Raw genomic sequence first — 25,404 nt, 5'->3', positions numbered from 1 at the left:
GATTTGGGACTGCCTTGTACATTAATTTATTTACCATTAATTACATTATTATTGTGGTTAATCAGACATTGACAATGATGTCCAGACAAAAAAGAAAAAAATGGACCCTGACCCCAAGGAACTTAATATTTGTTATTTCACACCCAGCTAAAAAAATCAATAAATCAGGCACTTCAGGTTGGTGTTGGAATTTTGCAAGGTTCACTTTTAAAAGGTGTTGTAGAAGAGCAGAATGTTGAGACATTTGAAGAAGAGGCAGGATAATGTGATTCATGAAAACATGATGACCATTCCAAGGATAGGGGGCAATGTGGAAGAAGGCGTGAAGATCATGGGTAAAATCTTGGCTCCAGTGGCTCCAGGTTTTCACCCTGAAATGGGAGAAAGCAAAAAAAAAGTGAGCAGTTAAGGAGGGAGTCTAGTGAGTTAGAGGGGGAGTAAGAAGAAAAGCGAGAACAGATTTTACTGTGTGCAGAGTTGTGCAGGGGTTTGAAGTTAAGGCTGAGGAGCCTACATTTTGTGCAGATTGTGAGGGGAAGCCAGAGAAGGGATCTGAAGAAAGGAGTGACATGTTAAAGGAATTTAGGCAAGCTTATCCCAGCAGAGGAGATTCATACAGGGAATTCTCAAGGATGAATCAGTAAATCCAAAAGTTAAGATTCTCTTAGGAATGTTTACTTGTTTACAGGTTTCAGAGTAGCAGCCGTGTTAGTCTGTATCCGCAAAAAGAAAAGGAGGACTTGTGGCACCTTAGGGACTAACCAATTTATTTGAGCATAAGCTTTTGTGAGCTACAGTTCACTTCATCGGATGCATTCAGACAGACAGACATCATCTTCCTTTCCAAATGCAGGAATGCATACGATGAAGTGAGCTGTAGCTCACGAAAGCTTATGCTCGAATAAATTGGTTAGTCTCGAAGGTGCCACAAGTCCTCCTTTTCTTTTTACGTGTCTATACTGCAGCCATGAGCTATCAGGCTCTGATCTTATCTGGTATGACAAGCTAAGCAGAAGATTGTGAAGTTCACAGATACTGCACTGTTGGGGGGCCTATAGGTACCTATGCTAGATAGATGGAGTGACCTGATCAGCACTCAGATGTGAGTTCCCTACCCAAAAAAAAAAAAAAAAAAATCCAGTTGCTGCAGAAAATGATACTGGTGTTTCATAGGTTGTGTTCTTCTCTCAGTCAATACTGAACCACTGCCCGAGAATACTGGAAGGGGGGAAATATGCTGCAAGAGATATCATCTTTCAGATGAGAAGTTAAAATTGTAAAACCCTAACCACTTGTAGTTCTTAAAATACCCAGGCTAAAATATGTTTCTCTAAGGCCTTGTTTATAGGATTTTGTCTCCCCACCAATTTAGTTGTGCTGGTGTAGGCAAAGCAATGGTGGTTTATCCAACCCTTTTCAGAGCAGATCTGAATGACACAGTAATTAAGGCATCTGCTACCACTGCGTGCCTTGTCTATACTAGTGTTCTCACCATTGAAGTGGTTAAATACCTTAAGGGGAAAATATTATATACACACCTAATAGGGTTATACATTTATTATTTTCTATCCACAGGGGCAAGTAAAACTGTGCTAATACGGTTAGACCATAAACATGGTTAGTTTTGTACCACAGGGAGCACTTTGCAAATACCTGTGTTAGCCAAAACTACCCTCTTTTCCCACCCATCATATGGAGCAAGGTTCAGACACAGTTGCTAAATATAGTTAGGATGTAATTTCTAATTATATACAGCATTGATGTAAATCATATTACAGCCACACATTGTCATAACTGTATTTGAAAACTGTTTAAAAATTATTACAAACCCTAAAAAAGGGCAAGGTCTTAAAGGGAATCCCTTTTACATCTGTGTTCTGTATGACAATGCTTGTTGCCCCATGTTACAATAGAAGTAGTAGTAAGAATCCCCAGATATTGGTAAACTCACTGAGGAGGTAAAAATGAACCTTAATAGGAAATCCCTCTGTTTCTTGACTTTGTGTGAGTTTGACTGTGGTTGGACGCCACTTTGGTAGGCCAGTGTGACTGCTATAGCAGAAGGTGAAGTAGACTGATGGGGCAGAATTCCGTAGGAATGAGTTTCCCTTCAGCCGAAGAATTTGGGGGTTATTAGAGAAATGGAAGTTGACTTTTAGAAGGGTTTATCCCTTCAGAAGAGATGTTCCATTTCAAAAGCAAAATTCCGAATAGTCCAGGAATGATAAAATCACCCTTGTTTTTTCTTGTGAACTCCTAGAAGTCATCTATGTTGTATAAATGAGATCATTTGGCCTAATTAGTTCCAAGCTTAATTAGCAGTAATTATCCCAACATGGGAGTAATACCAGAGTAGGAAGTACCGAGTCCTCGATTAGATAGATCTCTAATTGGTGTTACAATATTGTAATTAAAGCATGCTTATATGCCTCTGCCTCAGCAAATGATTTGTTTTATGTCTGATTAAACAGGGAGTCCAGAAGCCTCAAGGAGGCCAGGTCTTCAGCACTGATTGAGATAGTGCATTACCCCTTGTCGTAGGAAAGAAACAATGAATCATGTATACTATAAACACCGTGGGCCAAATAATTCCTTGTGTAATACTACTGAAATTAATGAAATTGTAAGAGAGATAAATTTGGTCTGGAGTGTATAATCTAGATCTGTATAACACCCAGTTAAACACTCATTAGTGTTTCTGCAAACCAACTTCCAGGAGCATCAGATGAGCATCTGACAAGGCCCTGCTCCCTCCTCATGTCCAGGCCACCTGGCCAGTGGCTTGGCATGAGCAACTCTAAGGCTGGTAACTATGATAACAACCTTGCAGAACCTGTGTGTGTGTGTGTGTGTTTGTATGAATGAATGTGTGACTAAATATGAGATTGAATGGCATGTTATAGCTATAACTAACTGCTTACTATGATTCTTTCTGTATTCACAATAAATGTGGTATTTTGCCTTTTTCCCTTTAATAAGATCCTGCTGGTTTTTATTTTATTGGTACAACATTTTGGTGGAGAATTGCGAAAGGGGGAATATTGGTAAAAAACCTCAGTTATTCTAAATATTGGTGTGCACACCGCCAGCTCTACTCTGGCAATTATACATGCAGATAAATGCAAGTGACTTAATCTGCGTTTGTGGTCACTGTATTGCAGGTGTGAGTTTATTTGATTGCTGTGTGATCTTTAGATTGCACATTCCATTCAAAGTTTGCACGTTGTGGTGCCATGCATCGCAGAATGCACTCTGCTCCTCAGAACTCTGCAAACTTTGAAATTGGTGCAGCTTGATGTGTCATACAGCGCTTAAAAGGGTGCCAACAATTTTATGCCTGGAAATGTACCTACTGTAGTTACAAGTAACACCTGAGATGACTACAACTGAAAGAAATTAACAAACAGGAAAACAAAATTGTTCTCCTTTCTTTCAGCATTGTTACTTTGTGTATAGTCTGTTTTTCCCTTGCTGCAAACACAGCTTGCTGTAAACATCAGAGAACCAGAAAAACTCATATATTTTAAAAAAGAAATTAAAAAAATATCAGAAATGGTAATTGTCTGAAATTAGTCAGCTTCAAAGCTTTCAAGTTGTCTGTGTCTCTTTAAGAAACAACCTCCAAGGAACTCTGGAAATGCAATGCTTCATTTCTAATCTCTTTTATTATGCACCAAATTATGGAATGGGTGAGTGCACTTCCTGTTTTGATTCTTTGACATATCCTAGAACTTGTAATCATAGACATGTGGTGGACCCTACTACTCTACACCTGCAGAAAACAACAAATAATGAAGTTGCATTTCTAAACCAGCCTTTATCCAAGGATCTCAAAGTGCTTTACAGTCACTGAAAAATTAAGACTCACAATAACACCCTGGTGTATGATTCCATTTCACAGATGGGGAAATTGAGGCCCAGAGTGGTTAAGTATCTTGTACAACCTTGCATAGCAAGCATCAGGCAGAGCTTGGAATAGAACTGAGATTCTGTGCTTTAATCACAAGACCATCTTTTTACTTAGAGGAGGGGAAGAAGGAAGGAGGGAGCTGGCTTTAACTTGTACCTGAGGCTTGTAACCATGATTTTAAACAATTTCTAAAGAGAATTACACATTAAAGAGTAGTTTGCATCCACGCTCCTCCTCAAGGTCGCTGTTAGGATGACACTTGTAATACCAAAGGGTAAACTCAGTGTAAATAGTGGTTCCTTCATGCAGATGCTTACATATTTTTCTACTCCTTCCATCCCCCCTTTTTTCACTCTCTTTTTAAACAAGGAAATTAAATGCATAAAAATATGTTAATGCAATGGTAAGGGTGAGAATTTAAATGCCCCAACATCAGGACATTCAAAAGTTAAGGTTCCCACAGCAATATTAACTTGGCCATGTTGCATATGTGCTGTTTTGAATGACTGTTTATGATGTCAAATGGATACTTTAATATATATGTTCAATATGTCTAAATTAAGGTTGCCAGGGATTTTAGGGCTGAATTGTACCTGGAAGGCACAGCTCTGCCCGGTGTTAGGAAGAAACAGAACTGCATTGCCCCAGCAGGATCTGTGGAATAAACTGTGCCGTAGGCAGGCACAACTAGATCTGGTTGGGAATTTGTTAGACTGACTTTCTAATAGAAAATGCAGTTCTGTAAAATGGAAATTTTCTGTGAGAAAAGGTAGTGCAAAGACTGCAGTTGTGCTCGGCTCCTGTGTTGGGGCATGAAGGCAACACCTGGCACCATCCCTTATGAGGGCCAGGTAGATCTGATCCTTAACTTGTACTGTTCTTGGGTTATAAGATTTTTAAATTTTTAAAACCAAATTCTAAAGTGCTTCTTTGGTTTTTACTCTGTCCCCACTTCAAGAAAACTCCATTGTCACCAATGGTGGCTTTGAGTTGACTGCGTAAAAACTGAGCAAAACCTTCAGGATTTGGCCCTTAAGCCTTCATGTTATCTTACATTTTTGTAAAAGTGGATGATCCACAATACAAGGTCAAATCCTGAGGGTCTTACTCAGCCTTTGCTCAGGCCATACTTGCACTGGGCTTTTTATTGGATGTTTCTCTGAGTAAGGACCTCAGGATCTGGCTCATTTGTTATTTCTTTTTAAGGACAACATGGTTTCCCTCTCTCTCATAATAGGCATTGGATATCTACACACCCTTTATACCAAAGTGCTTAAAGAATGCTGTCATTCATAATAAGTGAAGACCTATAGACTGGTTTTATGCCATCTGCTGAAATTCATTCTTGTATGTGAGAGAAACTGTGCAGGGACGTGGAAGAGAGGAGAAGAGGAAGAGATTTTTCCATGCAGCACTGAATGGTGTTGCATACTAGATAGAGAAAAGCTGACAAATATCTGAATGTATAGAAAAGACTTCTAACCGAAAGGGAGGAGTTGTGGTTTAGGTTAAAGCCACAAAGGAAGTGAAGGAGGTTACCACTTTCCTGTGTGTGGGTAGATGGTTCTGCTCTTGCTTATCTGAAGGCCTTGCTGCAGCTCGGTCTTCCTCTAGGCCAGTGGTTCCCAAACTTGTTCCGCCGCTTGTGTAGGGAAAGCCCCTGGCGGGCCGGGCCAGTTTGTTTACCTGCCGCGTCTGCAGATTCGGCCGATCATGGCTTCAGTGGCTGCGGTTCGCTGCTCCAGGCCAATGGGAGCTGCTGGAAGCAGTGTGGGCCAAGGGACTTACTGGCCGCTGCTTCCAGCAGCTCCCATTGGCCAGGATCGGCCAAACCTGCAGACGTGGCAGGTAAACAAACCGGCGCGGCCCACAAGGGACTTTCCCTGCACAAGCGGCGGAACAAGTTTGGGAACCATTGCTCTAGGCACATATTCATCACTATATGGCATATAGAGAAACACCAGACTTATGGCTGGGTCCTGCCACGTGTTGAACATCTGCAATGTCCAGTGAAGTCAATGGGAACTGTGAGTTCTCAGTACCTCTTGGAATGAGATTCGTGGTTTAGTTTGCAGCCTCAAATATTTTAAGTTTATTTTTAAGGCCACAGTAGATTAAAAAAAACAGTGGCTTTTTTTTTTTAAGAAATGCTTTTTTATTTCAGTCATTTAAAAAAATTTAAATTAAATACAGATTTATTTTTATAAATAAACCTATTTAAATTAAATTTGAAAAGATGACAACTTATACTAAGGCCTAAATTTACTATAATCTATTACAATAGTTTAAATATTAAGCAGTATGTTTGTTGCCCAAGTTTTTTAAAAAGTCAAACCACAGAACTGGTGGAAGTCACTGGCTAAGCACCCGGAACCAGAGTTTGTTGAAGTGCTAAACCAGTTTTTGACAGCAGTAGCCTCTTCTGCAGGTGCAGCGAGAATATTTTCAGTTCAGTGTATTCAGTTAGTAAGGTTCAATGACTAGTTAATTCAAAGTTAAGATACCAAGTGGAAGTTGGAAAAACAGGAAAGCATGTGTTCGTCTTCCGATCTATGAATAAAAACCTAAGTCTGAGAGAACAAGATCTACTAAATCTAAAATCTTGAAGGACATGGTGATCAGAAACAATCAGTTCAGTTCACTCACTGCAGATAATACTTCCTTTGTTTAATAAATCAGTTAGTTTTAAGTGTAAAATAGGTTTTGATAAGCTTTTCCCTCCTTATGTATCGAGCACATTTAAGGTAGTTATACTGTATTTAACTAATGAAAAACAATTTTAAAATGCTGTTTTGGTGCATTTTTAATTTAACTCCAATTTCCTTCCAAATACAGCTTGACACAAATCACAAGTAAAAAATTAATCTAATAAATAAGAAATGCATAATTCACCATCTAACATTATAAAAATGTAAAACTTAATAATATTAATAAACGTATGTTAAGCTCTATAATTTCTTACACTATATTTATACACATTTATTTATCCTCCTGGTTAATACCAAATGTAAGATTATATTTAGTTGGAAATCAGCATATTTTAATGGTTACCAGCCAATGAGAAGCAACATTTCTTTAGGCAAATAACTAAACTACCAAAGCAAAACAAGATTAAAATTGATTATTTAAATCAAGGTTTCCTGCTTGCTGAGTTCAAATCACCTTGATTAAATCAATCCCCCTGTTTAAAACCCATATATTGCCATTTAGAAACTAGTTCTTGTTCCTTTCCCTATTGTTGACTTACAGTTAGCATCTCTTTGGAAGAACATAAAGGGCCATATTTGGAAATCAGTGGGATTACCTGGAGTCAAGTTAGCACAGAATTTGTCCTGAAGTTTTGGAATTGTATGCAAGTTGTGTTAAATTTTTCATATCACTTAATTTTGACCACTCTGTCTTGCACTTGGATTATTCCTTCCACCTCTCCTTTCATTGTTATTGAGTTGTGTCTTTATCCTGATGCTAGATTTAGCACTAATCTATTTGTCAAGTCAGTGCTGGTTCTGCCTGGATTTTGATTTCAAATTTCACCTATCCAGTCTGTCTGCTTACTGCAGATTCTGCATAGATTTTAGCTCCCGGTTGTTTGTGGGTGATTGACAGTTTCTGCAGCTATCCCAGCTGTGTCTGGCTGACTTGTTTGTTGATTTAGGGCAGATTCTGAATTAATTTGGGTTCCTGTACTCTGTGTTGCTGATGTTTCCCTTTGGTTTTCACTGTGTGTTTTGTTTTGTTTATGGATCAGAGGCCCTAGTTGCATCTGGCTGAAATGTTTGTTCTGTCATTGTAAGTTCTCATGGATTTCTATAGCTTTGCTCTCAATCACAGTGAGCTAGAGTGTTAGGATGGAGTGGCTGATTGAATCTGGTGTGCTGCAGAAGACATACCAGGAGACAGATGAAAGAATGTAGGATAGTGAACTAAAAGGGAACCAATACTGAGCAACCCCCACCCTCACTCTGAGCACTGGAATGTAAACCAGGCCCCCTAACCCAAGCTCTTAACTGGTTACAGCACTATCACTGACAGTGACTTTATTTTGTGCAACCTGTGCTTTCTGATGATACTGCATTATTGTACAAGAAAAGAGCATTTGAAAGCTATTCCCCGAAGAGCCATTATGTGTTATTGTAGTCCCTAACCTTCCATTAACAGCTCACCCTAACACCTAACCCTGACCTTGGGACGAAGCAGAGGCATTTCACTTACCAGGTGTGAAATCAGATTTTGCCATGTGGGGATTATTGCTCTATCAGGTGTGTTACATTATCTGGTGTTTTAAAAATGGCTTTGTTGGAAGTACAAGATACCATTAAAGATTTATGTGTGGTGAATGTGTCCTTTTTTTGCAGCGTGTTTCCTTTAAGATACCTTCACAGTATTGATTTTGAGAAGAATGTTCCCTGCTGTTTTAAAACTTTTCCTTCGCCTATGGATTTCCAGTATTATCAACTGAACTTGTGTACAGTTTCTACCCTGGCCTATACTGTAAAGCTAGAGTACCTCACTGGTGGTCTCTAGGGACCCACTTTTTAGGTTAAAAAGACTGTTAGCTCTTCATGTTCATTCAGTCCTGGACTTCCCCCAATGTTACTCCCTTCTCACTCCAAAAGATGCCTTGTCATCTAGCTAGGGCTGTGGGTCCACTTGCAAAGTCTGCCAATGGATCCAAAATCTGAGCTGGGTAGACCCTGTGTCCTGCCATCTCTTAGAGTGAGAGAAGTCATCTCAGCATGTGCATTTGTTCTTGAGCTTCCTCCTGCACCACCACTTCAGGAATCCTGACATCCCTATAATGTTTCTCTGAAAGGCGAGGTTTAAAGGGTTGAAACACAGTTTCATAGTCAGACCTAGCAATTTGAGTCAGTTAAGACCAGGATGGAGATGAAACTAAGAGATCTTGGTACCAGCAGGTCATCTTTGGCCCCACAGTCACGAACAGTGGACAGTTAAGAGATACAGCTCTTTGCAGGGCCGAGGATTTGAGAGTTTCTGTTGAATCTAGGGCTGTGTCTACACTGCCACTTTCAGCGCTAAAACTTTAGTTGTTCAGGGATGTGAAAAAACACCCCCTGAGCGACAAAAGTTTTAGTGCTGAAAAGCTCCAGTATAGACAGCGCTTTATTGTCGGGAGCCGGATTCCCGGTGATAAAGCTAGCACTGCTCGTTCGCGGTGGTTATTTTTCATCGCCGGGAGAGCTCTCCCCTGGGGATAAAGCGTGACTACACGGCCCACATCACAGTGCTGTAATGTGAGCAGTGTAGACATACACTAGGATGCCAGGAGTCCTGCTTTCATCAAGGAGAACCCTTGGGCAGCAATTCCAGGGTCAGCATTCATTCACCCATTCCTCAGCCCGAGGACGGCAGACTGTGTGGGGGGCAGGGTTCTATCTACAGCTGGAAGAGCTGTTGGTTAGTGAACTACAGATTTGAGTTCAATTTCTCATTGATGGATCATACGTGTAGTATATTGAAATCCTACATTCAGTTCCAGATGCCAAAGCACCTGGACTATGGTAACTGAACCTAATTTACTATAGCCTTTGGTCCCCAGAAAGTGCAACTCCATTGAAGTCAGAGGAGTTGTGCCTGCTTATGCCAGTGGTGAAGCTGGGCCTTTGACTGTCCCTGTAATTCTTCCAAAATGCAGAAGAGACTCCCATCAAGTCATATCATGATTTTTCAGTCACCTTACATGCAAAATAAGGAGTCAATGAAAGAAACAGCAGTCCTCTTTGGAGAGTACTTTATAGGAGTGGTTCAAATAACAGCTTGTAGTTTTTAATGGAGGGGAAGACATAATACCAGTTAAAAGCAGAAATTACCAGGTCCCAGAGTGTCATAATGGGTCACTGCTTTTCCTTCCCTACATGCGAAGTCCCACAGTAGGTCTCAGTCCTAGCTCCACTCCTGTTTAACATCTTTCTATGGAAAATCTTTAGGAGACATTATAAGATGCCGTGGATTGTGATGCCAGCAACATGCATTCAGCACAGAGCGTGCAGTCTTCCGAATTGCAGGGAGGAAATCATAACTTGAATAAAGAACATAACTGAGCCCAGGAAACTGCCACCACTTTTCCCTCAGCTGAAGGCATCTGCACACTGGCAATTAAATATTGTTTGCAGGTGCTGGGTCATGCTGGCCTCCTTGCTGATGTTAGATACTCAAAGAAGAGCAATCATCAGCTCTGGCTAGCAAAATGGCTCAGTCTTTTCTGTTCAGAAGATGAGTTAGCCACAGCACTTGAAGCATTCCTCACCTCTAGGCCTGACTATTCTCATTCACTTTGCCTGTGTTTTAGATTGGAAGGATACAAAAGGCTACAGCTGATATATAGTGCAGCAGCCTGTCTCTTAAACCAGACAAGCCAAAGAGAGCATATCACCTCAGTGCTTCATGACCTGTGCTGGCCCCCTGTGCATTACCAGCTCCAGTCTTAAATGCTTGTTCTGGTCTATGATATCCTAGATGTGATAGGAATATACTATCTCAAGGACTGCCTTTCCTTCTGACAAGAATAGGACTGTTCCTGATCTGCTTTGGGAGGGTGTACAAGTCCTACCCTTGTCAGAAAGAGAAGCAGGCCTTGAGATAGTAGGTGCTTATCCTATCTAGGACCTTGTAGATAAGAACAAGCACTTTGGTTTGGATCTGGTAAGCCACAGCAGAAGAAACACCATAGTATGCTCTGAAACATAAGACAATGAATAAAACAAAGAGCGAGGTGGAAATCCTTATGGATGGAGCTTTTTGTTTTATATAGCCCTGATACAGCACCTAAATATCACAGTGAGTCGTGCTTTAGAAATTAATTTAATTTAATTAAATATTTTCAAAATTAAAAAAAAGCAGCTGTCCATTCACTCTAGGCTCCCTTGACATTGTTTAATCTACAAATACTGAAAATTCCTTAATTATAACTTCAGCAACTCCATTAGACCCCCAACCAGCAAACATAGACAAATTAAAGATTGAACCATCCTTCTCTCACTCCTAACCACCCACATAAGCTTCCCCCCTCTTCATAATGTGGAGAAGAAAACTGAGCTTTCCAGCGTGCCGTAATGATAATCAAAAGCAAGCTATTTTGGATTAAGCGGGGGAGCAAGTTCTGAAATCAAGGGGACTTCACCTAGAAGGACCTGCCAGCAGCGTTCTCTTATACCAAGTGGGTGCCAGTTTAAATGCTTCTGCTGATGGCAACTGCAGCAATGTGGCAAGGTGAGAGATGTGGTCTCTCCAGTAGGCAGGTCCCTGGCCACTTAGGGCTTTATATGTCAAGTGAAACATGTTAAAATCTACCTGGAAGCCAACAGTCAGCCAGTGCAGATCCTGGAGCACCAGGGTAAAAATGCTCACGGTAGGATACATGGCTTTTGAAGTGGGCTGCTGAATTCTGCACCAGCTTCAGTTTATGAATGGATTTAAAGTGCAGTGCCATGTAGAAAATATTGCAGTATTCTCATCCTTAGATGACAGAGGCATAAATGACAGTTGTCAGATCTGCGTTGGAGAGGGACTATCACTACTTCTTGGCCATATGTAAGTTTTTAAAAACCAGCGTCCTGACATTGCTGCTACCTGATCCTTTAGTAACATCTGGGAATCTAACCAGACCCCTAAGTCTGAACAAAAGCCAAACACACATCCCCAGTCAAAGAAGCAGATGTTATCTTCAACTAGATTATATTTGCTACATCTTCTGGTAGTTTCCCACAATCAGGATTGCTTCAGACTTGTCTGGATTGAACTCCAGCCAACTAGCTCTCATCCATGTCGCAGTCTCGACCAAGCAACTGCCAGTCGATAAATTAAAGAGAGAGAGTGAGAAGAGGGAGTATTGAATGGACTGGGATGGCTGCTTTATAGAAGAGGCTAGCATTGGGTAGTAAATTATAGGGATACGGGGAAGAATAGAGGCTGTGACATTAAAGACAGATGTTATTGAAGCACACAGAGAACAGAATTAGTGGATAGAGGGTTGAGTACTATAGTTAGAAATAGTCATGGATATGTGATGTGTAAGGAGAATAAGTGTACTTCAAGAACCAGTGGGAGATGAGAGTACTTCAAGCACCTTTAGGGAGCTGAGTGGCAAACTGCAGTCCAGTTCGTGCTCCAAGAACATCTGCGACCCTGTGAAATGTTGGAAAGTAAAATGTTGCAGTAACAGTGAATAAAATTTAGATCTCATCTATCTGAGCAGGAGTATCTCAAGGTGAAATAACAGAAGGAGAGGAGGCGGGAATATTGATTTCTGCCTCACAAAACAGACAACAACGCCTACATTTTCATGGCAGGCATTTAACCATGTGACTCCCATTCACTTTAATGGACCAGTCTGGATTACAGTAAGGCATTGGTTTTTTCCTTCATGTACAATATAAAGAGGAAATCATGCTGAAGTTATTTTTATTTTATTATAGCATTGCAGTAGAGTTGTTGAGCCAAATTCCACCCTTGGAGGCTTGTGCACAACTCCCATTTATTTCAGAGGGAGGTATAGTCTGTGGGCCTCATTCATCAATGCCTTTGGGCCAGGATGCAGGGTTGCACCCTAGAGTACAACCCCAGCTCAGAGGGCTTTCCCCAGAAGCCAAGGGTTCTGGGGTAGCCAGGTGCAAGTTGGGGTAGCACCAGAGGCCAAAGGACCCCTGGCAGCCCAAGAAGTGTGTTCTGTATTAATGCTGGGACAATTTCTCTTGTTTATTTCTATTTGAGGACAGAATTGAGCCTCCTATAGTTATTACTGCTGAGTAGGATACTTATTCATCCACAAAGAGATTACCAGAGGATTGCACAGAATGGACTACCATAGTTGTAAACCTCCAGTAATGGAGATGCCATGTAAGAAAAAGGACACTTCTACTGAAAACTCTTTCCTTCAGCTGTTCATAATAATCTCAGAAATATTCCTTCTGTGCTGAAATTTAATTTGCTTTGTGTCAGGCCAGGGAAATACAGGGGTGTATATCAGGGCAATTGACAGGCTTTTTGATGGGTGCAGCAAGGGTGGTTTGGTGTTGGGATTGTTGTCATGGACTAGGCATGTGGTATAGTTGGATAGAGGCAGGATGTGGTTAGCTGGCAACTTGCGGGGCTGTGAGAGAATATTTTTTTTAAAAAAATCAAGGGCATTAAATAATAATAATAATAATAAAAGTCTAAGATTATAGTGTATCTTAAATGTAGAGTCCTGTGCGGACACAAAATTTATATCCGCGGATATCCATGGAGCCGCAGGGCTCTAGCGACAACGAGCGAGACCAGCAGGGCTATGGCCAGCAACTGGGCCAGGAACTGCAGTGGCGAAAGCAGCAGAATGTTGGGCCGCCACTCGCAGGAGCCAGCGCCCAGCCTGGGCAGCTCCTCCATGTGCTGCCCCCAGCCCTGCCCACTAGGGTGGGCAACAGGCTCACTGGCAGCTGTCCATAGTCACTCTGGTGTGTGCAGCTGCTTGCAAGCTCCTGGACAGGAGTTCTGTCCAACCGGTGGTGTGCGACATGCTGCTGCTCTTGCCGCGGCAGTTATTGTCCCGGTCGAGGGCCATGGCCCTGCTGGTCTCGCTCGTTGTCGCAAGATCTCTGCAGCTCCGTGGATATCCGCATCTGCGGATAGAAAGTTTGTATCCATGCAGGACTCTACTTAAATGCACAAAAGTCAGGAGATTCTGAAGCCAAGTTCCCATGGCTTGTCCACATCTAACTGCGTGTGCAAACAAATACCTTACATAGAGTATGTCCAGTGTAGCTGAGTTAACATTCCTGTGCAAACTTCAACTTTTGAATGTTCTAACTTTTGTACATTCAAGTTCTCAACCTTAATTTTGCATGAATGTATGTTATTCCATGTGTTTCATAAGCATATATTTTTCCATATTATGTTTATCTGATTTTCCTTCTGTTTTAATATATCTTCTTCTTTTTAACATGGGAGATAATGTTGAATTTTTATCTATATTGCTAGCTAAAGTTTGCAGTGTACCTGCTTAGTAACTGCCAGGGATGCTTTCGTTATAAGATGAGGGTTTCCTACAGCTGCATTTTTATAATGGATCAGGGTGGTTTTGTCTGTTTGATGTCTGGATCTGGTTAATATCTTGAAAGGGGCAGATCAGGCCTCTGTGATGCTGGAGATCAGACTAGATTATCACAATGGTCCTTCTGGATTTGGAATCTATGAATCAGAAATGTAGGCACCAATCCTGCTAAATGCTCAACGAAGTCAGACCACTGCTTCTGCACAGAACACCATTTATTTCAGGGGGGTTCCCTGTAGGCATAGGGAGTTCCAGAATTGTAGAGAAGTTTTCAGGATTGGAGACCTAACAACTTTAAAATAGTTTCAGGTACTAAAACTACCTCTGAGTTCCTCTGCCAATTTTTACAATCTTTACAATAACGTTCTAATATTAACAATGTATTTCGCTCTCCTGTGGCCATATGAAGTTCCACACGAACAAGGGAAACTCAGTGGGCCTATTCACCTGAGTAAAGTCAAGCATGTGCTTAAATGTTTGCAGTAAGAGGGCATACCTGATTTTGCTAGAGGCACAATGAGGCTGACTGGACACACAATGCTGTCAAGTGCAGAAAGTAACCAAACTGGAAAAAATAGCAAAAAATATAACCTGTTATAGTAATCTTAGGAATTACTAGTAGCAGTAATCTCTAAAACATTTTTTTCAGATAGAAGAGTAGGCTTTAAATTAACAGCGGACCTTTAACTGCCTCTTTCACACTTTCCTGTTTTAGACTCTCAGCCTGCAGTGAGCTCCATGCAGAGCTCATTGCAGTATTATGGCTTTAATCACCTTGGTTTCTTATAGAATTTATTGTTACCTCTCTGGAAGGCTCATTATAACACACAGCCACGTAAAACGTAAACGTTGGAGGAGAAAAAGTCAGTGTCTGATTCTGTTGCATGCACCTTGTTCAATAACTTAAACTTGAGCAAAATGAGGTGGGGGAGGGAATACCCAAAAAAGCCTCCTGGCAATTGGAATTCTACATTCACAACAGTGGGAGCATTTTACACCCACTTTACACAAGTGTACTCAGGACTGCATAAGGTGCAAGGAAGTGGAGATTAGATTCTTAAGTAGTGTGTAGTGCTTCAGTGCTCTAAGGGTATGTCTACACAGCACTTACACACCTGCAGCTGGCCTGTACCTGCTGACTCGGGCTTGCGGGGCTTGGGCTATGGGGTTGTTTAATTGCAGGGTAGACATTTAGGCGCAGGCTGGAGCCCAGTCTCTAGGACTCCCCCCCCCTCAGGGTTCTAGAGCATGGGCTCCAGTCTGAGCCCGAATGTTTACACCGCAATTTTACAGTCCCATAGCCCAAGCCTTGTCAGACCGAGTCAGCTGGCACGGGCCAGCTGTGGGCGTGTAATTGCTGTGTAGATGTACCCTAAAGGTATAACCATTTTCAAAGAGGGAAGTTGTAGTTCAACAGATAGAACATATGTGGCATAATTTTAATAGAAAGTTGTTAGAGGTAAAATGGTCTAGAACCTGAAAAGGGTAGGAAGTGTTTTATCTGCCCCCATTCTGCTCCTGTTGAAGTCAATGGTAGTGTCCTTTGACTTGAGTGGGATTGGGGCCCAAAGCGCTGCTAATGCCATAATTATATCATTTAAGTGTAAGGAAGACCTGTGATGATCTGTATGGTAACTGTCTGTAAATAATGAGTTCTTAATGGTGACTGCCTGTCTCTACTCTGGGAATAATGGTCAGTCCACTGTAAAGAAGAAAAGGAAACAGAATAATTTTAGGACTGAAGCAGTATGGCTCTGAGTCGCCTGAAGGGCCTGATCCACTTGTTCTCAAGCAAAACTTGTTTTATTTGGAACAGCAATGTGTGTCTACAATGGTGGAGGACATTTGACTGGAGTTGATGACAGATGGACAGGGGCTACTATATAATTTTAAAAGAGATTAACAGCCCATGTGCTGACACTTACTTATGCTGTTAATTGTATTTGCCTGAGTAGCCCCATTGAATTCAATGGTTCTATACTTATGTGTGCAAATTAAGTACCTGTGTACGTTTTTGCAGGATTGGGGGCTAAAAGAATGAAAGTAGCAATCATGGTATGCAAAGCTCTGAACCATATATAGAAAGCAGAACATACATGTATTGAGCTGGTAGGCATGTGAACCACTACTGTTATGTGGATAGAATTGGGGCTCCTCAGCTGTGTATCATAGCCCAAATTGTAGAGGATTGTGCTTTTGAGCAGAAAGATTGAGTTGTATGCCTGTTGCTGCCATGAAGTTCTAAGACCATGGTGTGCAGTGTGGTGACAGCTGTGATGTTCTGGGTGTTCTTGGATTTGTTTTAATACTGTAAAGAACCAGGAGAGTTGGATTATTTGCAACAGCTTGTAAGAACGTAAATGGGGAGGGGAAGGCCTCCTTGAGTGTTGTGTAGTTGCTGACAATCTCTAAAGCCTTGAATGGTCTGGGATTTGGCCACCTGAGAGGCTGCCTTTCCACCTTACAACCTGCCAGAGCTATTAAAATCAGCAGGGAGGCTTTTGTTGTCAGTTCCCATGGTGAAACTCTTCAAGGCCAACAGTAGGGATTTCTTAGCTGAGAACTTCTGCCTTGGGAATTCACTCTGGTTGGTATTTTACTGTAGACAATTCCCAGAGAGGATAGGGCAAAGTACCAACTTAACTCTAAGGGCTTGGCTACACTTACATTTTATAGCACTCGAACTTGCTGGCTCAGGGGTGTGAAAAATCACCCCCCTGAGCGCAGCAAGTCAGAGCGCTTTAAAGCGCTAGTGTAAACAGGCTCCGAATGCTAGGAACCGTGCTCCCAGCGCTCGGAGCTAATCCCCTCAGGGAAGTGGATTGCTAGGAGCGCTGGGAGAGCTCTTTCCCAGTGCTCGTGAGTGACCACACTCGCACTTCAAAGTGCTGCCGTGGGAGCACTCCCGCGACAGCACTTTGAAGTTTCCAGTGTAGCCGTGCCCTAAGAGTAAAGTAAAATGTTCTGATAACTGATTTCAAGAGTCCTCCAAAGAGAGGAAGGAATAGACAGAAGGTGAGATGGGAGGAGAAAAAAAGAAAGGATGGTGGCTTGATGGGGTTATTTGAGATTGAAGGAATGATTCGCCATTGCCTTGCAACTTGGCCAGTAATTTTTGCCTGTATGAGATGGTAGCTTTCTGATCTAGTAGTGTTTTACACCCATTTCATACACAAGGGGCAAGGCAGTGGAGAACCATGCATAGAAAGGTACACCTGTTAACCTGTTGCTAATTTTGTGTTTGTCACGATTAAACTGTAAGGCTGGGATTTTCAAAGGCACCTAAATGGAATGGAAACTGGGTGCCTGACTTCCTCCGGCACTTTTTAAAATCCCAGCCTAAACTGCTTGGTCTCTTAAGGAGACCACGATTGAGTCCATGATGTCAGTAGGAACTGGGATTGGGCCCTATATGTGAATCACCAGTGATGCACTTCTATTCCTTGTTTATTACAGTAGCACTTGAAAGCCCCAACCACAGTGGGGCTCCATATTATTGAGTACACACATGCAGTGAGAGAGAGGCCCTGCCTCCGAAAAGTAGGGCTGTCAATCACGCTGTTAAATAATAGTAGAATACCATTTATTTAAATACTTTTGGATGTTTTCTACATTTTCAAATATATTGATTTCAATTACAACACAGAATACAAAGTGTACAGTGCTCACTTTATATTTTTTATTACAAATATTTACACTGTAAAAACAAAAGAAATAATATTTTTCAATTCACCTAATACAAGTACTGTAGTGCAATCTCTTTTTCATTAAAGTTACAAATGTAGAATTATGTAAAAAAAAAAAAAAAAACTGCATTCAAAAACAAAACAATGTAAAACTTTAGAGCCTACAAGTCCACTCAGTCTTACTTCTTGTTCAGCCAAGCGCTCAGAAAAACAAGTTTGTTTATATTTGCAGATCATGCTGCCCACTTCTTGTTTAGAATGTTACCTGAAAGTGAGAACAGGTGCTCGCATAACACTGTTGTAGCCGGTGTCGCAAGATATTTATGTGCCAGATGTGCTAAAGATTCATATGTCCCTTCATGCTTCAACCACCATTCCAGAGGACGTGTCCATGCTGATGACGAGTTCTGCTCAATAACGATCCAAAGCAGTGTGGCTTGATGCATGCTCATTTTCATCATTTGAGTCAGATGCCACCAGCAGAAGGTTGATTTTGGGGGGGGGTGGTGTTTTGGGTTCTGTAGTTTCTGCATCGGAGTATTGCTATTTTAAGACTTCTGAAAGCATGTTCCACACCTCGTCCCTGTCAGATTTTGGAAAGCACTTCAGATTCTTAAAGCTTGGGTCAAGTACTGTAGCTATCTTTAGAAATCTCACATTGGTACTTTCTTTGCGTTTTGTCAAATCTTCAGTGAAAGTGTTCTTAAAATGAACAACATGTGCTGGGTCATCATCCAAGATTGACTTAATATGAAATATATGGCAGAATGTGGATAAAACAGAGAAGGAGACATACAATTCTCCCCCAAGGAGTTCAGTCACAAATTATTTAATGCATTTTTTTTTTTAAAGAGTGTCATCAGCATGGAAGCTTGTCCTCTGGAATGGTGGCCAAAGCATGAAGTGGCATACAAATGTTTAGAATATCTGACATGTAAATACATTGCAATGCCGTCTACAAAAGTGCCATGCGAATACTTGTTCTCACTTTCAGGTGACATTGTATATAAGAAGCGGTCAGCATTATGTCCTGTAAATGCAAACAAACTTGTTTCTCTTAGCGATTGGCTGAACAAGAAGTAGGACTGAGTAGACTTGTCGGCTCTTAAGTTTTACAGTGTTTTGTTTTTGAGTGCAGTTCTGTACCAAAAAAGATCTACATTTGTAAGTTGCACTTTCACGACAAAGAGATTGCACTATAGTACTTGTATGAGGTGAATTGAAAAATACTATTTCTTATTTTTACTGTGCAAATATTTGTAATAAAAATAAAGTGAGCACTGTACACTTTGCATTCTGTGTTGTAACTGAAATCAATATATTGAAAATGTAGAAAACATCCAAAATATTTAATAAATTTCAATTGGTATTCTCTTGTTTAACAGTGCAATTAAAACTGCGATTAATCACAATTAATTTTTTTAAATCGTGATTAATTTTTTGAGTTAATCGTATTATTTAACTGCGATTAATCAACAGCCCTAACAAAAAGATTTCAATTTATGCTGTGCTTTAAGGGGAAGAAAATGGTGGTATGTCTGGAGGAGGAGGGATTGTGGACATTAATTTAAAAAAGCAACAACTATGATAAATGCTGAAATAGGCAAGGTTTAAAAGTTGGTACCGATTAGGGTGGGTAAAGAAGCAGAGATTAGTTCAGGAGGAGAAAGTCTTCGACTACACTAGACTGATCTTTAAAAAGTGTTCGACTACTGCTACCACCAATGGAGCTGCTTTGGTAGTAGCCACAGTGGGACACTGTAGGTAAAAAAGACTCGTATAGGCTACCCCTCTGAGTTCAGCCTTGTGGGCTGGAAATGGAAAACTACAACTGCAAAGAGTTAATGTAGTGCCTGCTTTTAGCCTTCTCAAGAGGTGGGGGAGGGGTAAGTGAAGGGGAAGAAATTCCCAATAGATAACTGTGTGGGAGGGAACAAGGAGGTAACAACATCTTAAGAATAAGGGATGGAGAGGGAAAATATAACTACCACTTGTCTACGTGGGGAAATTGACTGTTATAGCTATAGTGGAATTATACTACTGGAATTATACTACTGAAGCTATACTGGTATAATTCTCCATGTGGACACTGTTCCAGACTAAGTGCCTTTATTCCAGTATAATTATGTTGCTTCCACAGAGCAGGGATTTATTTTAAGGGTGGGGAGCGGATAGGAAAAGGGATGGTGTCATTTGAAGAGTAAGGAAGGGAGAGAATGCTACATTTCAATACACTAACTTTATTGGCATGACAATCTATCTAAATGTTGCAAAAGTGTGACAATGCCAAAATTTGGATTTCTCTCAGTGATAAATGCAATATATCCACTGTGGTTAGTGCTCGTCTCATGATGTACAGGATTAAATATTTTGTGGGAGTGGTGGAGGGAAGGTAGTGTTTTGGGAGAAGAGGTGAGTCTTTATGAGAATCTGTATCTTTCTCAAAATGATCCACAGAATGGAAGAAGGGGGGAACCACTGCAAACCCTAAAACACTGGCCACAAGAGGGTTTCAAGGTGCATTAGCATTTAACCCCCAAAACATCAAGCATTTGCTCAGGATGGGGCTTTCCAGCACTTTTGGGGTTGATAGGTTGTGCTTATTTGTCATTCTTGTCCATTCCTTCTTATCTAGTTGTGGACTGTTGCACAACCTAGTGCATTCTTCCTCATGCTAAGGTCTAGGAATCCATTGCAATGGGTGCAAAGCCTGCTAGGGGCAGACCCAGACCTGCCAGTTACTGGCTGCGTGGGAATACCCCCTTCTGAAATTTTCTCTCCCTCCTTGCTGCAGAGCTTGTCTGAGGGAGACTCAAAATGTGGTATCATTACTGACTAACTCTTTGGTTCAATAACATGTCAATTCCCAGCAATGTCCCAGGGCTTCATTTGCCTTTTTGGGTGAATGTCCCATTAGCTCTGCTTCCCTGGTGAGGTGTTTGCAGCGGCTGATGCCCCTGCAGGCTTCAAGGAGCCAGCTAGGCTGAGAAAGCCAGAGGGTAAAGGGAGGGGCCAGTCTCCTGCTCTCCTCTCCCCTCCTCCCCCACTTTATCTAGCATCTCACTGGGGAGCTTGCCCAGCTCTGTGGGCAGATAACAATTTCCCTCTCACAAATTAGTGAGGGTGGGATTACCTCTGCCTCCCTTCCTTGGGCAGGAAAGGACAGACTGAGCCAGGTAGGATTGGAGGGAGTGGAGGTGAGGGGGGGGAGACACTCTGCTGGGCAAGATGCAACCCAGGACAGGACAGGTTGATGATTTAACTGGGAATTGGTCCTGCTTTGAGCAGGGGGTTGGACTAGATGACCTTCTGGGGTCCCTTCCAACCCTGATATTCTATGATTCTATGATTCTATGACTCACCTTTATCCCTTCTCCTGCCAGGAAGGAGGCAGGCAGTATTGGGAATAAAATGGCTGGAGGGGAGGCAGTGCCCCTATCTCTGTGATGGGAGTGAAGCCAGACAGGCAGCGTGCCAAGTGGAAGATCATTCCTGAGTCCCAGTAGCTCATACCTGCAGCGATGCCTCTGATTGCGGAACTCAGCTACCTCTTCCTTCTCTGCTTCCCTCTGAGTCACGAATGGAGGGTACTGGACGAAGCATGGACACTGGCAGCGCCAGAGTGCGTGATAGGAAGCTGAGCTCAAAGGTCATCTCCCTCCCCCTGGAATTCTCTTCTCATATCCTCTGCTGAGGCCTCCAGGAGAAATCAGACACATATGGACCCTATCCAGTAAAAAGTAGACCCTCTGTGAAGTCCATTCTTGAACCCTAGAAGAAGCTCCTGTTGGGCTCACAAGACAATAAATCTGGCTTCTGTGAGGGCAGGGTGATCGCTATTGAATTGAAATATTTTGGGGGTAAAGACTAAGCCCACTTTCACCCCCTCTACTGAAGCATGATCATAGGGACAAACATCCAAAGGGGAAATATAAATAAGTATTTGTTTGTATTCTCACCTTTATGGATGCAGCATGGTGCATAATCCTCAGTGCTTGGCTCCCCTGCTCACTGTGTCACAGAAACAAAAATCCAATTCTTAGGGCAACCTACTGAGAATGCTGATCTCATGTACACGTGTGTCAGTGATCCAGAGTTCATGTGAGTCCTACCCCCTAATTCCTGTTATCCCCTCTGGATCTCATCCTAGCACATCTGTTGGGAGGTCCAGTGCCTATTATCTGTTGTCCGTTCCCTCAACTGGTAAACGCAGAGAACCAGACTTTTTTGAAGGGGTCCATCCATTAGTTAACCAGGCAGCGTGATTCATATGCCAGAAGCTAGCAGGGGATCATGGAGAGGGCTCGTTGAGGACGTGATTCAATGCGGGGAATAGGTACCAAAAAGAGATCCATCCGCTGGCTGGAACACAGTGATTTATGGAGCTCTTGAAGCACTCTTCCTTCCATGTGTAACAGATCTATTCTGGTCTTGACAGTCAGCATGTCTAACGGTGCTTTAATAAATAAACTAGAAAGAACACATCAGCCCAACCCCAAGAATGAAAATCAACTTCTGTCCTGGGCAGAGCAGAGTTTCCCGTCTCTGTGTGCACAGCCCGTCGAGGGGAAGATGAAACTGTACTTTCCCCCTTCAAATAATAGTTATCGCCACCTGTGATTTCGGAAAACAGATGAGAATCATCCTGGCTGTGGAAGTTATTGCAAGCGGAGGAAACTTCAGGAGGCAGGGCATGCTCCCGCTGCCCATGACTGACAGGTCTGGCTCTGCCCCCAGGTTCAGGCAGGCTGGAGTATCCATTGTAATAGGTTCTGTGCGGACCTTCGTATTTCTAAGGAAGGCCCCGTTTCAGGTGAGCGCGGACACAGTCTCCTGGATCTCGGCCCCCGGCGCCCTTGTGCCCCCGGCGCCGGGGCAGCGCTGGGGGTGGGAGGCTGAGGGACTGTTGACAATTTGCTGCCCGAGACCATTGATCGCACCCCAGGGTGGTGGGCGCCGCCTCCCTGCCACAGCGGCGGGGGGCAGGCTCGCTCCGAGCGGGGGAGCGGCGCTGCCCCCTCCACCCCCCGCCCGGGGTCAGTGGGGCCGGGCTGGGAGCGCCCCGCTTCCCTGGGGCCGGGCGCCCGCTCGCCTCGGCGCTGCCCGGCGGCTCCCGGGGCGGCCGCGTTCTGGGCAGGGCTGGGGCAGCTCCGGGCGCAGCGTGGCCGGGGCCTGCTGGGGCTTTGCAGGGGGCGGCGCGGGGAGCCCCCGGGGGGAGGCCGGGCCGGGCTTTCACCTGGCTCGGGGGGGGACGGAGGGGAGTGAGTGGGCGGGCGAGGAAAGGAGGCGGCCCCGCCGCCACTGGGCGCTGGGAAGGGGCAGCGAGAGAGGGAGGCACTGGCGGAGTGTCCCTTTAAGAAGCACAATTGGGTGGCTGTCTCTTTAAAGGGGAGAGGTGGGGTGGTGCCACAGTGAGGTGGGGGATGAGCTATGTTAATTGAGGGGGCGGTACCAAGGTGAATGGGGGAATGTAAGGGCGGTGCTTCGTGCAGGCGCGGAAGGGGCTTATGGATTCAGGCCTGCCTCTTTAAGAAGCCGGTTGATGCCATTGTGTGGGGGGGAGGGTATTTACAGTCTCCTCCTTTGGGACAGTACCATTCCCAGGGCGGGGTTGAGAAGCGGCACCATCCCCTCAGTAAGTAGGGGACAGTACCATTGCCGGGGCGGGGCAGAGGGGGCGACGGGTGGTACCATTCGTCTAGCTGGAATAGGGGGGGAGGAGTGACGGGCGGTACCATGTGTGCGGAGGGGGAGCGCTGGCGGACAATGGAGCCTGTGTGTGTTTGCGGGAGGGGAATGGATCCGCCGCCACCGGGGGGAGACGCTGCGCCGCCCCCTCCCGCCCGGAGCTGAGAACCACCCCCTCCCCTCCCGCCCGGCGCCGCTCGGTAAGTGGCGCTGTGTGTGTGCGGGAGCGGGGTCCGCGTGGTGCCGGCGGCCGGGGGGTCCCGGCAGGGCTGAGCCGCCCGCCCGCCCCGGGGAAAGTTTCAGAGTTTGGGGCTGGGTAGAGAGAGAGTGTGGGGGGGGGAGGGGGGGTGTGGGGGGCTTGTGCGGTGGGGGGTGTGTGTGGGGGGAGGGCTTGTGGGGCAGGGGTGTGGGGGAGAGGGCTTGTGGGATGGGGAGGGAAGCGCCCAGTCTGGGGGTCCATGCAGAGCGGTGGGTGGGTGCATGCACTCTCCTAGCACTGTGCAGGGGGGAAGCAGGTGCTGAATCCCAGGGGAGGCGTATGGGGTGGGAGTTGCCTGGGGCTGGAACAAGGGAGTCGGGAAATCCAGGGGAGACCCCCACGTATGGAGGTGGGAGGCTAAAAGGAAGGATTTCTTGTTGGGAGAAAAGTGGAGGGAATGCCATATCTGGGGTTGCTGGTGGAGCTTGGGAGACAACATCCTCTATCCTGATTCACCACCCATAGGTGACTTGGAGGTGAGGGTACCTCATAATGTTATGGGTAAAAATGTGCCCATTGATCAGGGAGGAAGAAGCTGCTTGAGGGGTCAGCATACTGTGATAGGGTAAATTACACGAGGAGGGCAGGTGGGAAGGGTCAAGTTGTTGGGGATGTAGGTATAAATAGAATTCATCCCCTATCCTTTCCTGGGGGATAATTGGGACTTGAAAGAGATGGTGGGTGATTAAGTGGTTAAGGTTAGAGAGGATCAGAGAGCCTGTTCTTATTTTCAGGTTTGGCAGCATGGGATAGGGAAAGGGTTATGGTTGGGGAATGATGGTTGCAGCTGGTGGTGATAGAGATGTGGACTAAGGAGTTGATCATGGAATAATTCCAACTCCACCAGATGAGGAAGATTGTATTGCAGAGAAAGCTTAGTGTTTTCAGAGTAAATGTGCATAATGCAGTGTCCCCAGCTTAATCCATTGTCCTGGAACCTAACCTACTGTTCAAGGACCTTTCTTGTGAAAGAGGAGAGAAGGACTCTCTCCTTTGGCTCGATCTTGGGAAGAAACTGCCACTCCTTGGTGATGTTAATAAGTGTCCAAACTGGTTTGGGGGGGCAGGGGGAGGGAGAATAGTCATGCCTGAATGGGGCTTTTCCCCTTAAATTCTCTAATTATTAGTTTTTCAGATATTAGTTTTAGGGAGGAGAGGAAGGTACTACACCTCACTAAGGTCCATGCTAATAATTTTTTGGGGGCTGGGATTTACAGTCACACTTTCCTATTCTGAAAAAGGTGGTTCTCTCCCAGGTTGCTGTGTGAAAGACATGAAAGATCCACACAAACATCCCAGAAAACTGACTATATGCATAGTACTCTTAAATGGACAAAATTAAGAAAAAGAAAAAGAAATGAATAGCTATCTTATTTTTGTAAATAGTGACCTGGGGTGCATGTCGTCTTAAAATAGCGTGAAAACAAACACTGAAAGCCAGAAACATCTAAATTAATCAAAAAACACACAGGAAAATATGGAAATGTAGTGTTAACCTCCCCTAGATAGCCTTAATTCTGACTCCATTCACCTCTATCCTGCTTCTACTTAATGTTATTCATTCAGTTAGGCCTTGTCTACCCTAGGAAAAAACTACCCATAGCTGACAACAGGTGTTGGTAATTTGGGCATGGGAACTTGTATAAACATAGTTTTTGTTTTTTTTTTCTATATTTGTAACTAAACTGTGTTCCATGCCTGTTCACTTGCACCCATTGCCTGCAATAGGTAGATCTGCTTTTTCCTGGAAACCGTGGTACAGTGGTTGGTTTGGTGATACATAACTAGGTTGTCCAATGTATACCTGGCCAAC

General features: G+C 43.6%; 1 protein-coding gene and 1 long non-coding RNA gene across 3 annotated transcripts in view; one reads left to right on the top strand and one right to left on the bottom strand.

The window, feature by feature from the left end:
* Positions 1–25,404, top strand: part of LOC140895114 (uncharacterized) — a 60,904-nt gene that overhangs the window by 13,985 nt on the left and 21,515 nt on the right. The window lies entirely within an intron of this gene.
* On the bottom strand, positions 16–22,708 carry LOC140895119 (uncharacterized). Of its 2 annotated transcripts, none has more exons than XR_012154109.1 (3): positions 21,604–22,708; positions 21,007–21,370; positions 16–371 (listed from the first exon to the last, which is right to left on the bottom strand). It is a non-coding gene; the product is annotated as an uncharacterized lncRNA (long non-coding RNA). The 2 variants fall into 2 exon arrangements; XR_012154110.1 differs by lacking the exon at positions 21,604–22,708 and adding an exon at positions 14,455–14,523 and having other exon boundaries at positions 21,007–21,597.

This window comes from Lepidochelys kempii, chromosome 1 (genome assembly GCF_965140265.1).
Source record: "Lepidochelys kempii isolate rLepKem1 chromosome 1, rLepKem1.hap2, whole genome shotgun sequence".
NCBI lineage: Eukaryota > Metazoa > Chordata > Testudines > Cheloniidae > Lepidochelys > Lepidochelys kempii.
The sequence above is the reverse complement of the archived record's forward strand: the minus strand, read 5'-3'. Positions and strand labels throughout refer to the sequence as shown.